Here is a 14027-nt window from a genome sequence, read left to right as displayed (position 1 = left end):
GAATTATTCTGTGCCGAGTCAGGTACAAGAAGGTGAGTAGGTCTCCCTAAGGGCTACGGTTTGTAGGCGGCAGAGCTGAGCTGGCCTGCGCCAGAAGCCTGTGCAACGTGGCCCAGAGCCGCTGCAGGGGGTCAGGAGAGCCGCGGGGCTAGGGTGGGCGGCGAGCAGCACATCTTGCTAGGAGGGCACGTGCGCCCAACCCCCCAAGACCACCCAGGACCCCGCAAGTGGGGCTTGACTGGGAGGACCCCTGGTGGGTTTCACACCCCGACTGAGGGTGGATGCTGGGGCCTAGAATGAGGGGGAGGCAGAGCTGGCAGCTGGGAGGGCGTCGAGACCCATCACGGGCTGCAGCTGTGTCTCTAAGGGAGGCCCGTCAAAAGCCGCCCCCAGGAAGAGAAGTCATTGTTAGCCACTGGCCATGCCAGGCCATGGTGGAACCGGCCACATAAGACTATCTCAGTCCTTAGGCCCTAACCCCCTGTGGCAGGCTGATTACGGCCCAAAGACCTGCAGGGCCGGCCCCCTGGGCCTGCGAGCGTTTCGCAGAGGCGATTACACTGAGGATCTCGAGATGGGGAGGTGGGCCCGGGTTACCCAGGTGGGCCCGAAATGTGATCTCAAGTGTCCCATGAGAGGCAGGCAGAAGCAGCAGGTTCCGTGGCCGAAGCAGGATGCCCGGCTGCTGGCTGGGAGACGCCCGACGGGCCGGGAGCCGAGGGCTTCGAGGAGTGCAGCTCAGGAGGCTGAAAAGGCAGGGAAGGGTCTCTGTCCGGGGGCTCCAGGAGGAGCCAGCCCTGCCCACGCCTTCTCCTGGGGCCAGGGGTGCAGATCCGGGGCTTCTGGCCTCCAGAAAGGTAGAGAATGATCTTGTGTTGCGAAGCCACTGGAGCTTGTGGTGGCCCATCACAGCAGCCGCAGCAGACACCGCCCCCCCGCCTCGCGCTGGTCCGGGGTGAGTCAGAAATGGAAGCTTGAGACCAGGCCATGAGGACAGAGAGCAGGAATTGACCGCCCCCTCCCATTCCAGGCCCAGAGCTGGGGTGGCAGCTCGGGGGACCGCAGTTCAGTGAAGTTGGGGCTCAGTAGTTATGAGACTGGACCAGACTCTCGGATGCTCCAGGGAGGCTTGGTGGGGGCTTTTGTTATCAGACACTGACTGAAACACCCGAGGGACCTCCCTGGGCTCCATCCTGTTGGGGGGAGGGGTGGTTTAGCAGGAGAACGGAGAGAAAACCCGATCATTCGAGAACTGCCCCTGAGCCTTGTCCCGCACCCAGCTCCAGCTTAGGACTTGTGCATGGAACCGAGCCAGGACCTCTGCCTGCAGAGACCAGCACTGACAAAACAAGCTCCAGAGGTCCACCGACTTGCTCCCCATGAAACTCGTGAAAAGTAGGAAAAAAACTAAAAAAATATTCAAAGTTTCTGGAAATGGCCCAAAGGGTAAACAGAAATGAAGAAACATCTGTTCAAGAACAGTTAACGAAAATTTGATAAGAAAGGTGAGAGTCTGTGATATTTGAACCAAAACCACTGCCTCCCTTCAGTCTCCTCCCAGCTCTGTGAGTTAACTCTCTGCTCCAGACTGTCCTGCCCAGAACTTAGAGCTCTTCCCCTCAGACCTAGAACACAGGGCCCCTCCCCAGACCAAGAACACAGGGCCCCTCCCCCAGGTCCCAGTAGGCCTTTCTTCCTGGGAGGAGCAGGGTGTCAGCATTTCTCTTGCTACCCTTGGCCAAGGCTAAGACTCGGGGAGGGGGGGGCGGTGGGCAGGGGCCCCTCTCATGGAACAGGGCTCCACCCTGAGTACAGTGCGCTGGGCCTCCTGGCTCCCTGACCATCCTGGCCTGGCTCCACCCTGAGTGCAGTGCGCTCAGCCTCCTGGCACCCTGACCACTCTGGTGGTCCCTCATGCCTCCTCAGGCTGCTGCCCCCACCTCCCCTCTGACCTCAGGTCCTGAAGCAGGGGTGTTACTCAGAGAGCAGCGTGCCATTGTTCCCTGGGTTTTGCCTGGGGATAGAAACCGGCCATAATACGAATAGCTCCCACTCTCTTCCTGAAGGGACTGACCTCATTTGCAACAGAGAGGGAAGAAATTCAAGCCTAACGGTCTCTTAGGAACAGTGGCGGTTCTGCGGAGAGGTAACGCATAGAGGGGAAGAGTGAAGACACAGGCAAAACTGTAGGCTGGCTAGTTTTCAGGAGGCAATTGGGGAATGATCCCAGTAGCAGGAGCCCGTCTGGGGTCAGAACAAATAATCAAATATGGATCACACACTATTCCTTCAAAAAAGCCAGAATTTGACGGGGTTCGTTGGTAGAGCGATTTATGACCCCAGGGTGTTATTGGAAAACAATAGAGAAATGGCAGGAAATTGGTGGAGTTTAACAGCTGATGTGGTCCAGGAAAGAGAGAGAGAGAGAGAGCCTTACCAAATCCCCTGTCATCCCCGATAAACAAAAAAGAATAAAACTTGCCATTTGCAACATCATGGATGAACGCTGAGGGCATTATGCTCAGTGAAACAAGGCAGAGAAAGACAAATACCATATGGTATGATTTCACTTACATGTGGAATCAAAAACACAACAAACAAACAAAACCACCACAACAAAAACCCCAACCTCGTAGATACTAGGGAACAGACTGGTGGTTGCTGGAGATGGAGGGCAGGGGGCGGTGGGGGGGGGCGCGGTTAGACGTGGCAAAATGGGTGAAGGGGTCAAAAGGTACAAACTTCCAGTTATAAAACAAGTCATAGGGATGTAATGTCAGCATGGTGACTATAGTTAATAATACTGAATTGCATATTTGAAAGTTGCTAAGAGAATAGATCTTAAAAGTCTTCATCACAAGAATAAATTTTAAAAAAAAGTTTTTTAATTGAAGAGAGAACCCTCTTGTCAGCCCAGCAGCTCAGCCTGGCTAAACCAGAACTTCTCTGTTATCCAGTGGTCAGACCACACTTTCCCCAGGAGGTCTGAACCCCTTCCAAGTCTGTCCTTCCTGGGGTACCTTCCCTCAGCACTAGGGTATCATACGGGCACCCCTTATATGATTCTTTAAATATATTTATTTATGTATTTATTTGGCTGTGCCGGGTCTTAGCTGTGGCATGCGAACTCTTAGTTGCAGCATGTGGGATCTAGTTCCCTGACCAGGGATCGAACCCAGGCCCCCTGCATTGGGAGCGCGGAGTCTCAGCCACTGGACCACCAGGGAAGTCCCGTATATGACTCTTTGATCATAGTTAATAATTCATTCTCCAGACTTCTGTTTAAACTGTGGTGTCCAGTCTCCTGATTAGACCCTGACTGCTACTCTCAGCAGATCCTGCACCATTTGGACCTTCTTGAAAAAAACTACTCAGTAATGAAATCTGACCAACCTATGAGGAATTGAAATAAAGAACTCAGAAACAGAAAAGCCGTGAGAAAAGGACTGAAGGTGAGTACTGAATCTCTTGTAACACAGAACTAAAACAAAACTGGGAGATTCAGGGCTGCAGAATAGCATGTGAATATGTTATAAATGTTAACAAAGTGAAAGCAACAGAAGTTGCCGGGGTTCAGTGTAAGAAAAAAAATCCAGTCACCTTATCTTTTGTTGTAGAGAGACACTCATATTTAAATTTTAAATATATGGTTAAAAAAAAAAAACACTCCAATGTGTTAAAATGACTTTCATAAACTCTATCTTAACCATACAGGGATTCTTTTTAAGGAACTCACTTTTTTTCTCTTTCCTTTCTCCTCTCCTCCCCTCCCTCCCTCTTCTCATTTTATTTTCATTTTGGAACTCACATTTCTTATGGTTAAAAAAATTTATCGCAAATCCAGAATTTATTCAGTTTTACTGTTCTTCTTCATATTCTAAATTGCAATAAAATTAATTTTAAGGTTTTTATTTTAAGAGCAGCATAGGCTGATATCATAGGAGAAAATTTAGATGATTGTATGGTTCCAATTATATGACATTACAGAAAATGTATCAGAAAAAGATCAGTTGTTGACAGGCGTTCAAGGGAGGGAGGGATGAATACATGGAACACAGGGGTTTTGGGGGCAGTGAAACTAATCCATATGGTGTTATAATGGTGAATACATGTCATTATACATTTGTCAAAATCCACAGAAAGTACAACACAAAAAGTGAACCCTAATGTAAACTATGAACTTTATTTAATAATTACATATCAATATTGGCTTATCAATTGCAACAAATGCACCACACTATAATGCAAAAATTTAATAGGAAAATGGGGGAGGGGGGTGTGAGGGGATATATGAGAATTCTCTGTACTTTCTGTTAAATTTTTCTATAAACCTAAAACCGCCACCCCCAATCTATCAATTAATTTAAAACTACACACACAGGACTTCCCTGGCGGTCCAGTGGTTACGACTGTGCGCTTCCACTGCCTGGGGCACGGGCTGGATCCCTGGTGGGGGAAGTTCCACATACGGTGGTGCGACCAAAAAAAAAAACATGGATCGCGACCCCAGTCTTTTTTTTTTTGCGGTACGCAGGCCTCTCACTGTTGTGGCCTCTCCCGTTGCGGAGCACAGGCTCCGGATGCGCAGGCTCAGCGGCCATGGCTCACGGGCCCAGCCGCTGCACGGCATGTGGGATCTTCCCGGACCGGGGCACGAACCCGTGTCCCCTGCATCGGCAGGCGGACTCAACCACTGAGCCACCAGGGAAGCCCAACCCCAGTCTTAATAGTCACATCTGTCCGTCTATTCATTCATCCTGTAGAAGTGAGTGAAGCTGGGTAGAGAGAGTTCTATAACATACTCGTGAAATATATAGTCCCACTTGTGATGATGTTCTACTGCTTATTTTCTTTGTACTTTCTAAATTGCTTGGATTTCTTTCTGTTGAGCGTGTATTACTTTTATAAAAACAAGTCATCATTTAATTTTTTTTTTTTGCGGTACGCGGGCCTCTCACTGTTGCGGCCTCTCGCGTTGCGGAGCATAGCCTCCGGACGCGCAGGCCCAGCGGCCATGGCTCACAGGCCCAGCCGCTCCGCAGCATGTGGGATCCTCACGGACCAGGGCACGAACCCGCGTCCCCTGCATCGGCAGGCGGACTCTCAACCACTGCGCCACCAGGGAAGCCCCCAAGTCATTATTTAAAGTAAAGAAAAAATTTTAATGAACTAATGTGACATTTCTTGCACCCCAGAGTTTGTGGGCAAATATTCATATATTTTATTTGTGTATGTGTGTTTGCAGGTTAAAAAATTTAAAAGACCACAAAGCTTTATACCAATACCCTTATGCTTATTGATGAGAAATAGGATTATAGGTAGCTTTCTTTAAGTGCAGTTTCTTCTTTTTTTTCTTCCTCTCTTTTCTTTTTTCTGTATTGTTTAATCACGTCGTTCCTCTGCTCCCACGCTCTCCGTAACACATACCAGCTAAATAAAAATTCCTTAAATTCTGCCAGCTCATTAAATGGCTTCCCCCAGCTCTTGCGGGAGGTCCACAGTTCCGACCTGAGATGAAGTTGGGGCGGGGAACGGGTTCAGAAACTATATGTTATAGTCACGGTATTTAACCTTTACAGGAACCCGTTTTACCGGGGGAGGGATTAAGGAGCAGCCTGGGTAGCGGAGGATCCGGGGATCGAACCCGGGCTACTCCTTGCGCCGCAGCTTCTCTGCCCGCATCCCTCGTTCGGCGGCCGCGTCTGCCCTCCCGCGGCGTCGCTCGGAACTGCAGGCCGCCTTCCTGTCTGAGAAGTGAGGCGGGGTCTGGGGTCCCACGGGGGCCGAGCCACCGGGGCGGGGCCAGGCCAGGGCCGGCGGCCTTTCCCTCACGTCATTCGTGCAACTCTCGGACTTGCACCCCACCTCCCTGAATTAATACTACTTAATAGAACTGAAAATGATTCCATGAACAGATGACTTTTTTTTGAGGACGTCTTTTAAAATGTCAGTAAATGTATTGAAAGGGGGAAGACAATGTTATGAAATGCTGTTGGATACTGTTTCTCACAAAAACCGTGCATGGCCTGCTCTCTGCTCAAATCGGATATTAACTAAGTAACAGAAAAGCGTTCTTTCAAACACATTTTAACATTCCGACCCAGGAGATACATAAAAATGAAACAACAAGTTCACAAAATAATACCCTTATTTTTCTGATATTTTCTATTCTATTTTATTCAATCTACTTTATTTTATTTTTTCCCTCTTTTTTAAAAATTGAAGTAGGGACTTCCCTGGCTGTCCAGTGGTTAAGACTTCATCTTCCAGTGCAGGGGGTGTGGGTTTGATCCCTGGTAGGGGAGCTAGGATCCCACATGCCTTGCAGCCAAAAAACCAAAACACAGAACAGAAGCAATATTGTAGCAAATTCAATAAAAACTTCAAAAATGGTCCACATCAAAAAAATCTAAAAACAAACAAAAAATGAAATATAGTTGATTTACAATGTTGTGTTAGTTTCAGGTATACTGCAAAGTGATTCAGTTTTATATATATATATATATATATATATATATATATATATATATATATGTTTTTTTTCAGATTATTTTCCATTATAGGTTATTACAAGATACTGAGTATAGTTCCCTGTGCTATACAGAAGGTCCTTGTTGGTTATCTATTTTATATATAGTAGTCTGTATATGTTAATCCCAAACTCCTAATTTATCCCACCCCACTTTATTTTATTTTTAAAAAATGTTCAAAGGCAGGTAGATGCACATGTGTAAAAAATGTTGGTGGGGATTGAAGCTGAGTGATGGTACAGGGGGCTCATGCTTTCTATTTTTGTGCATGTTCAGAAACTGCAAATTAAAAGAATATTTTAACACTGACAGGTTTGGATTTGGTACATTGATTTTACAACTCGCTAAGGGGTCACAACCCATAACTGGAAAAATTTGAATTGCCCTAACGCCGTGCAGAGAATTCACCTGGATGTAATCAACAGATGGAAAGAAGGAAATGCTTTCCCACTGCAGTTGACTATCCCCACGATGGCCACCACCAAGGTCTCCCCTCCCTGTAGACATCTGTCATTCCCACATCAAGAGGTGAAGCCTATTTCCCCGCCCCTTGAATCGGGGCTGGCCCAGACCAGTAGAACACACCAGAAGTAATGTTCTGGGACTTCTGAGTCCAGACATCCAGAGAACCAGAACCTTCTGATTCCTGTTGCTTGGAATGGGCTGCCATGTTGTGAGGAAGCACAGTCATGGGAAGATCCATGTGGAGGAGAACTGAGTCTCCAGCTAACAGCCCCACTAGCGCCAAGCCAGCCACGAATTTCCTGTACAAGCCCTTAGGTTCCCAACTCAAAAGGTTGCCAGCTAAAACCCAGGACACCAGATAAATTTGATTTTCAGATAAACAATGAGTCCTTGTCTAGTATGTCTCAAATATTGCACGGGAAATACTTATACTAAAAATCATTCATTGTTAATCTGTAGTTCAGATTTAACTGGGAAGCTTGTATTTTTATTTGCTGCAGGCAGCAACCCTGCACCTCGAGCACCTGAGGGCTTTCTCTGGCTGCCAGAGAACACTCAGCCCAGGTGAAAGGCAAAGCAGCAAACGTCATCCAATGAGGACAAACGCCACCTCTCGCAGCCCCTGGCGGATGACTCTGGGGTGAGCTCTACCCGTCCCCTGAGGAGCAGCTGCCTGCAGCAGGACCCGCTCCTTTGCTCTCCTCCCATCCCCACCTCACTTCCCATCTCCCTGCAGGGGCTCCTGAGGGTCACCTCCAAAGAAACTCCTTGCTCCCAAATTCTTGTCTCAGGGTCTGTTTTAGGAGACCCAAACTGAAACAGTAGAGCTCAACCAGGGTTAACTGTCATAATAGCTATAATTATTCACTCACAGTTTCTCTCGCAGCGGAGGGAAGCAAACTGAGTGTAACAATCACAGCTAACATTTATTGAGCACTTACTGCATACATGCTCAAGATGTATTTTCTCACCAATATGCCTCTGAGGCGTCGCTAAGTTGATTTTACAGATGGAGAAACTGAGGCTTGGAGAACCTCAGTCCCCTGCGGCTTTTCACTGCTGTTCCTTATGGCTTGAACACCCTCATCCTCGTGATCACCACTTCTCAGTCTCAGGTCCCAGGCTCGGGGGCCTCCCAGGAGGCCCTCATTTGATCACCTGCACTGCTTCCATCTCAGAGGGCAGGGTCATGAGAAGGTGAGTAGGTGAGGGGAAGGGTATCACCTTAGATAGGGTGGTGAGGGTAAGGCCTCACTGAAGAGGTGATACTTGAGCAGAAACCTGAAGGAGGCGAGGGAACCACAGGAAGACCTGGGGGAGAAGCATTCCAGGCAAAGGGAAGAGCAGGTGCAAAGGCCCTGCGGTGGGAGTGTGCCAGGGGTTTGAGGAGCAGCGGGGAGGACAGTTTGGCAGGAGCTGGGTGAGGGGGGTGGTGAAGCCAGGAGGCGACAGGCAGGTGGATGGGGGCAAATTCACCAAGAAGCTGACAAGGCTTAAGCTGCAGTCCCCTCAGCTGCCCAGGTATCCAAGGCACTGGCAGGGACCTTGCAATGAGCTCACGTAGTCACAGCTTTTGTAAAATGTGCAAGTGCCTTTCCTGGAGCTCCGTGTAGTTCATAGCAAACCATTAAAAAAGGCAATTTAAACATTTTGCAAGAAACCCAGGTTGGAGATGTAATATGTTTCCTTTGATAATATTTCGTTAATTTCCTGTGTTTAATTCATTTTATCCTCTTAGGAAACGTTTCTACGGAAGTAGCATATGCCTACGGGAAAGGGCCCACGTCAGAAATGAGGGGCTCGAGGAGTGTCCACAGAGGCCCAGCTCCCTGCCCACCTCCTGCTTCTGCCAGCACGTCCCCGGGGTGACCACCCTCCTCACTCCTCACAATGCAGATTCTGCTTTCCGAAGAGCCTGTACCAGACAAGCAAGCTATCTTCATCACAGCTGGTTAAGACCACTCTCTGCCACTCGGACAGGAGGCAGGTGAGGAGGGCACTGCGTAGTCCAGGTGACGGGCATTGGGGGTGGGGAGGGGGCCAGGGTCAGATTCCAGGTACCCTCTACTGGTAGCCAATGGGATTCGCTGGTGGACCCGACGCAGGGAATGAGAGAGAGTTCTTGCCCTGAGCGATGGGCAGGACAGAGGTCTTAGAGATGGAGCAGCTGGTGGGTGGAAAGACGGGGAGCTTGTTTCCAGATGCGGGGGTGTTGGATGCACGAGCCTGGAGTCCAGGATAGAGGCCAGGTCCGAGGATGATATTTTAGGAAATGTCAGGGCATAGCTGGTGCTTAGAGACTCTGGACTGAGGTCACCCCGGGGAGTTAGGGTAGACAGAGAAAAGGCCCAGGGTGGGCCAGGGGCGCCCCGACATGCACAGACCAGCAAGAGGAGGAGGAAGCAGCCGAGGAGCCCAGAGAACTGGGAGGAGAGAGGCTGCAGGCAGTGAGGGACGCCTGTGCTACACACTGCCATCCACGACAGCCCGAGTCGGGGACACCACTGTCCTTCCCTCCCTCTGAGGCCGCCCCTGGCATGCCCCACCCGAAACACCTGCTCGGCCACGCTCGGTACCCCTCCTTTCTTTATAGCGCACCCTGTGCGCCTTGACTGTCGTTAGGCCCTGTCTGCGTCCTGAGGCGGTGACTTTGCTCATCCTCGGATCTGCCGAATCCCAGGGCCCAGCTCAGCACCGGCACTCCCAGGTGCCGAGGCTGGGTCACCTGCCGGCGGAGGGCGCTGCGATCTGAGAGTCGCCGCCAGAGGGCGCCCGGAGCTGGAGGGCTGACCCCGCGGGAGAGGGCCCGAGGGTCCTCACGGGGTGGGGCGGGGAGATCCGACCGGAGCGGGCTTCCCGGAGCAGGAAGACCTTTACCAGCCTGTGGAGGGAAGCAGGATGAGGGCAGGCTTCCCAGGAGGTGACTTTTTTTTTTTTTTTTTTTCTTTTTGCGGTACGCGGGCCTCTCACTGTTGCGGCCTCTCCCGACGGGGAGCACAGGCTCCGGACGCGCAGGCTCCGTGGCTATGGCTCACAGGCCCAGCCGCTCCACGGCATGTGGGATCTTCCCGGACCGGGGCACGAACCCCTGTCCCCTGCATCGGCAGGCGGACTCTCAACCACTGCGCCACCAGGGAAGCCCCCAGGAGGTGACTTTTTAACTGTCCTGCAAAATGAATGGGCGGAGGGCCGGAGCAGGGCCGGGGGTGCCGGTGGAGCCGGTGGAGGGGCGGGAAGGCCGGGGAGGCCCCCGAGACTGGGGAAGCGCGCAACTGGCGGAGCGCGGCGATCTGGGCGGATGGCAGGAGTGGCCCCCCGGAGCTGATGCGTGCTCAGGCCCCAAGGGGTGGAGGCACGGGGGGAGGCGCAGCGCTTAGCCTTTCCGGTGCTCGTGGACATGGGCACATGGGTGCTCCTACGGGGGCGCCCCCCTGCTGGCACCCCCCAGGCCCCAGCTCCCCCTCCCGGGGAAGGTCTGGACAATGGGGTCCACCTCCTGCCAGGGAGCGTCCCCAGGGCCCATACAGCGCCCTCTCCCCTGCTCCGCATGGAGGAGTGATGAGGGCAGAAGCGTTGCTCGGTCACAGCCTGAGGTCAGAGCCTGGAGTCCCTGCGGGTCAGAGGTCAAAGGGCTGCCTGCACGTCTGGAAGGTCTGTGGTCACTGGGGGAGAAGCTGAGGTGACCTCATCCTGAGAACCTGGAGAGATGGGGGAGGGGTGGCAGGGAGCCAGGCAGGAGGGGGCCTGGGGGCCCGGCAGGGGGGTCGCCTACAGTACCGGTACCGGTACCGGGCCTGCCTCACCGAGGCTGCCTCTCCCCAGGCCTGAGTCTGATCCCCTTAGAACAGGGTGTCAGGGGGTGGCCTGAAGCCCCTTCCAGGTCCTGGGTCCAAGGCCAGCAGGAAGGATTGGCTCCTTGGGTGACTTTCTGCTGCAAGAGCTTCCAGGGACAGTGTTGTCAATGATAATAATGATAATAATAAACTTTTTTTTGATGTTTCTATATTCCAGGAACTTTTCTAAGTGATGAATATATTTATTAGATAAGTTATCCCCCAACAATACCATGACTGAAGAGCAATTTTTGGTCCCCTTTTACAGATGAAAAAACTGAGACTCTGAGAGGGAAGTGACTTGTTGAAAGCCACGCAGCTGGGATGGAGCAGTCTGGCTCCAGAGCCTCTGGGTCCCTAAGGTCACCTGAGTGACCCAGCCCCATACCACGGATAAAGAGACCCTGAACCTCGCCTGCTCTGAGCACAGAGACAAATGTGGCTCCAGACGTCTCCCCCCAGGCAGAGTGACCTTCAGCCTGGGGACTGCTCATCTGGATGTGGGCGGTCAGCCCTGGGTCAGGGGATGGTGCCCAGCTGCCTGGGTGCTGGCACTGGAGGGGCAGCTGTGGGTTAAAATCCTAACTGTACCACTCTGCTGTGTGATTCCAGGCAAGTCACCTAGCTGCTCTGTGCCTCAGTTTCCCCTTCTGTAGAATGGAGATGATCATAGCGCTTCCTTTAGAAGATTGCTGTGAGGATTAGATAAAACAATATACATAAAGCACTTGACTGCTGGTTTTCCATGGGCTCCCCTTGGGTGCCTCTGACTCTCCTGGTTCTGGAAACTCTCACCTCACATTCAGCAGGGTGGGCAATAAACCTGGTCTCCCAGACTCAGAGACGTCATAAACCAATGTTTCTGAATTCTCCCACTGGTCCTCTGGGGTTGGTATTACTTATCAGACACCCTCTATGAAGGAAGAAACAGAGGCTCAAAGAAGGGGGAGGGGGACTTGCTCTGCAGCCAGAAAAAGGAATGAAGAGGGTGGCTGTGTGTGGATAGGAAGTGATCTCTCTTTTTTTCTTTTTTTTTTTGACCCTGATGCTTGGCATGTAGGATCTTAGTTCCCCGACCAGGGATCAAACCTGTGCCCCCTGCAGTGGAAGCACAGGGTCTTAACCACTGGACCACCAGGGAAGTCCCAGGAAGTGATCTGTAAGTGATATTGTTAGATATTGTAAATTGGGGGGAAACCAAGTGCAGAACAATGTGTAGTATATGCTCACATTTGAGTGAAAAAGGGGTTGGGGGATGGGAAATATAGGTAGATTTTCCTGTATGTGTATAAAATATCTCTAAAGTTTTAAGGTATTGATTATTTATCCCTAAGGAGAGGAACTGGGTGCCTGGGGTCTGTGGTGGAAAGGAAACTTTTTGCTGCACACCTTTTAGGTATGAAATACCTAAAAGGATGTTTTTGTGTGTTATTTCCCTGAAATAAGGTCAGGGAGGGGAAAATGAATACATTAATTCAGGGTTGCAAATTCCAACACCAACAAGAGCTAAGCAAGAAATATGAATACATGTGAGACATTAGGGAGTGGTGGAGATTGAGGTGAACAGTCATGTCCTACCTAACGGGGCAGCCCTGCTCAGCGTCAGCAGATTGCTGCCCTTCAGAAGGGCAGGCAGACCCAGAGTTGTCAGAGCTTCCAGTTTCCAAAGAGAAATGGAAATGGGGTGGCCACTGGATTAGGAAGATGGTCAGGGCGACTAGGAGAGCACAGCCTAAGGAGTGGCCGAGCTAGAGGGAGATGGAGGGAAAGTGTGGCAGCCACATCAGCTGACTGACCTATCTATCTGCCATCCCCAACCCCGCCTCCCCTGCTGCCTTCCACTTAAGAGACTGGAGAGGAGAAATGACTCACCTTCCCAGTCTCCCTTGCAATTAGGAGTGGTCATGTGACACAGTTCTGGCTGATTAGATCTAAGGAGTCGGTGGGGTTGGGGGGTAGGGGTAGGTTCTGGGAAATTATTTCTCTTCATGATAAAAGGGACAAATGCTTTCAATTCACCCTAAACTTAACCATTCCTCTTCCTTCCTGTCTTAAATGTGAATGCAGGGCTTCCCTGGTGGCGCAGTGGTTGAGAGTCCGCCTGCCGATGCAGAGGACACAGGTTCGTGCCCTGGTCCAGGAAGATCCCACATGCCGCGGTGCGGCTGGGCCCGTTAGCCATGGCCGCTGAGCCTGTGCGTCCGGAGCCTGTGCTCCGCAATGGGAGAGGCCGCAACAGTGAGAGGCCCGCGTAACGCAAAAAAAAAAAAAAAATGTGAATGCAGATGCAACACCAGGTGCACTAGCAGCCATCTTGCAAACAAGAGGGAAAAGCCAAGAAATTGCAGCGTTATGAACCCTGACATCACTGGCCTGGTAAAGCAATGCCAGCCATAGCTGATCTCCAAGCTCATTGGGATGGGAGAAAATGCACTCCTATTTGTCTGAGCCACTCTGATCTGTTTTCTATTTTTTGTAGTCAAACACATGCTTAACTTTATAAAAGATGTGTATTTGATAGAACTCAGAAGACATGGGAAAAGGAGAGGCTAGGCAGGAGTCTGTGGAGGGTAAATGTCAAGGGGAGAGGCTTTTTGTTTGGAGGTGGGGGAGGCCTGATCATGTTTCTATGATAATAACCGGCATTTACTGAAAACACACTATGTGCCCTACACAGTGATTTACACAGATCAACTTATTTCTTACTGCAGTCCTCGGAGCCAGGCCCCGCTATATCCCCACCATAGGGGAGGGAACTGCGGCTCAGAGAAGCAAAGCAGCTTGTCCAGCCCTATGGCTACAGGAAGTGCAGCAGGATTTGAGCTCAGGTAAAAGCTGTCCAGCCCAGGATGGACTCTGACTCCTCCACCTGCCCCTCTTGGGGCCTCAGTCTCCGTGTGAAATGGGGCGCGCCGGGAGCCTGCCATTCTGTGGTCCCAGTGGGGGCGGAGATGTACCAGCTCAAGGAGCTGGCCTCTGCTGGCCCAGCAGGGCAGGGGTCAGCCACGCAACCACCAACCCTTTCACCTCCATGTCTGGTCCGTCCCCGCTGGTGGGATGAAGGGGCTGGGACTGACGCAGCCCTGACCGGGCGCGGGGGGGCGGTGCCTGGAGGGCGCAGCCTGGGCCTCTGGGCTTCAGTTTCCTCTCGTCTGTGAAGGGCACCGAACAACACGCCCGCGGCTGCTTGGAAGGCTCG

General features: G+C 51.4%; 1 long non-coding RNA gene across 1 annotated transcript; it reads left to right on the top strand.

The window, feature by feature from the left end:
- Positions 1-8840: 8840 nt before the first annotated feature.
- LOC308607436 lies at positions 8841-13375 on the top strand. Its single transcript, XR_014014011.1, has 3 exons — positions 8841-8982; positions 11097-11987; positions 12896-13375. It is a non-coding gene; the product is annotated as an uncharacterized lncRNA (long non-coding RNA).
- The last annotated feature ends 652 nt before the right edge of the window (positions 13376-14027 follow it).

This window comes from Mesoplodon bidens, assembly GCF_964165515.1.
Source record: "Mesoplodon bidens genome assembly, chromosome: 19".
NCBI classification, from domain to species: domain Eukaryota; kingdom Metazoa; phylum Chordata; class Mammalia; order Artiodactyla; family Ziphiidae; genus Mesoplodon; species Mesoplodon bidens.
The sequence above is the reverse complement of the archived record's forward strand: the minus strand, read 5'-3'. Positions and strand labels throughout refer to the sequence as shown.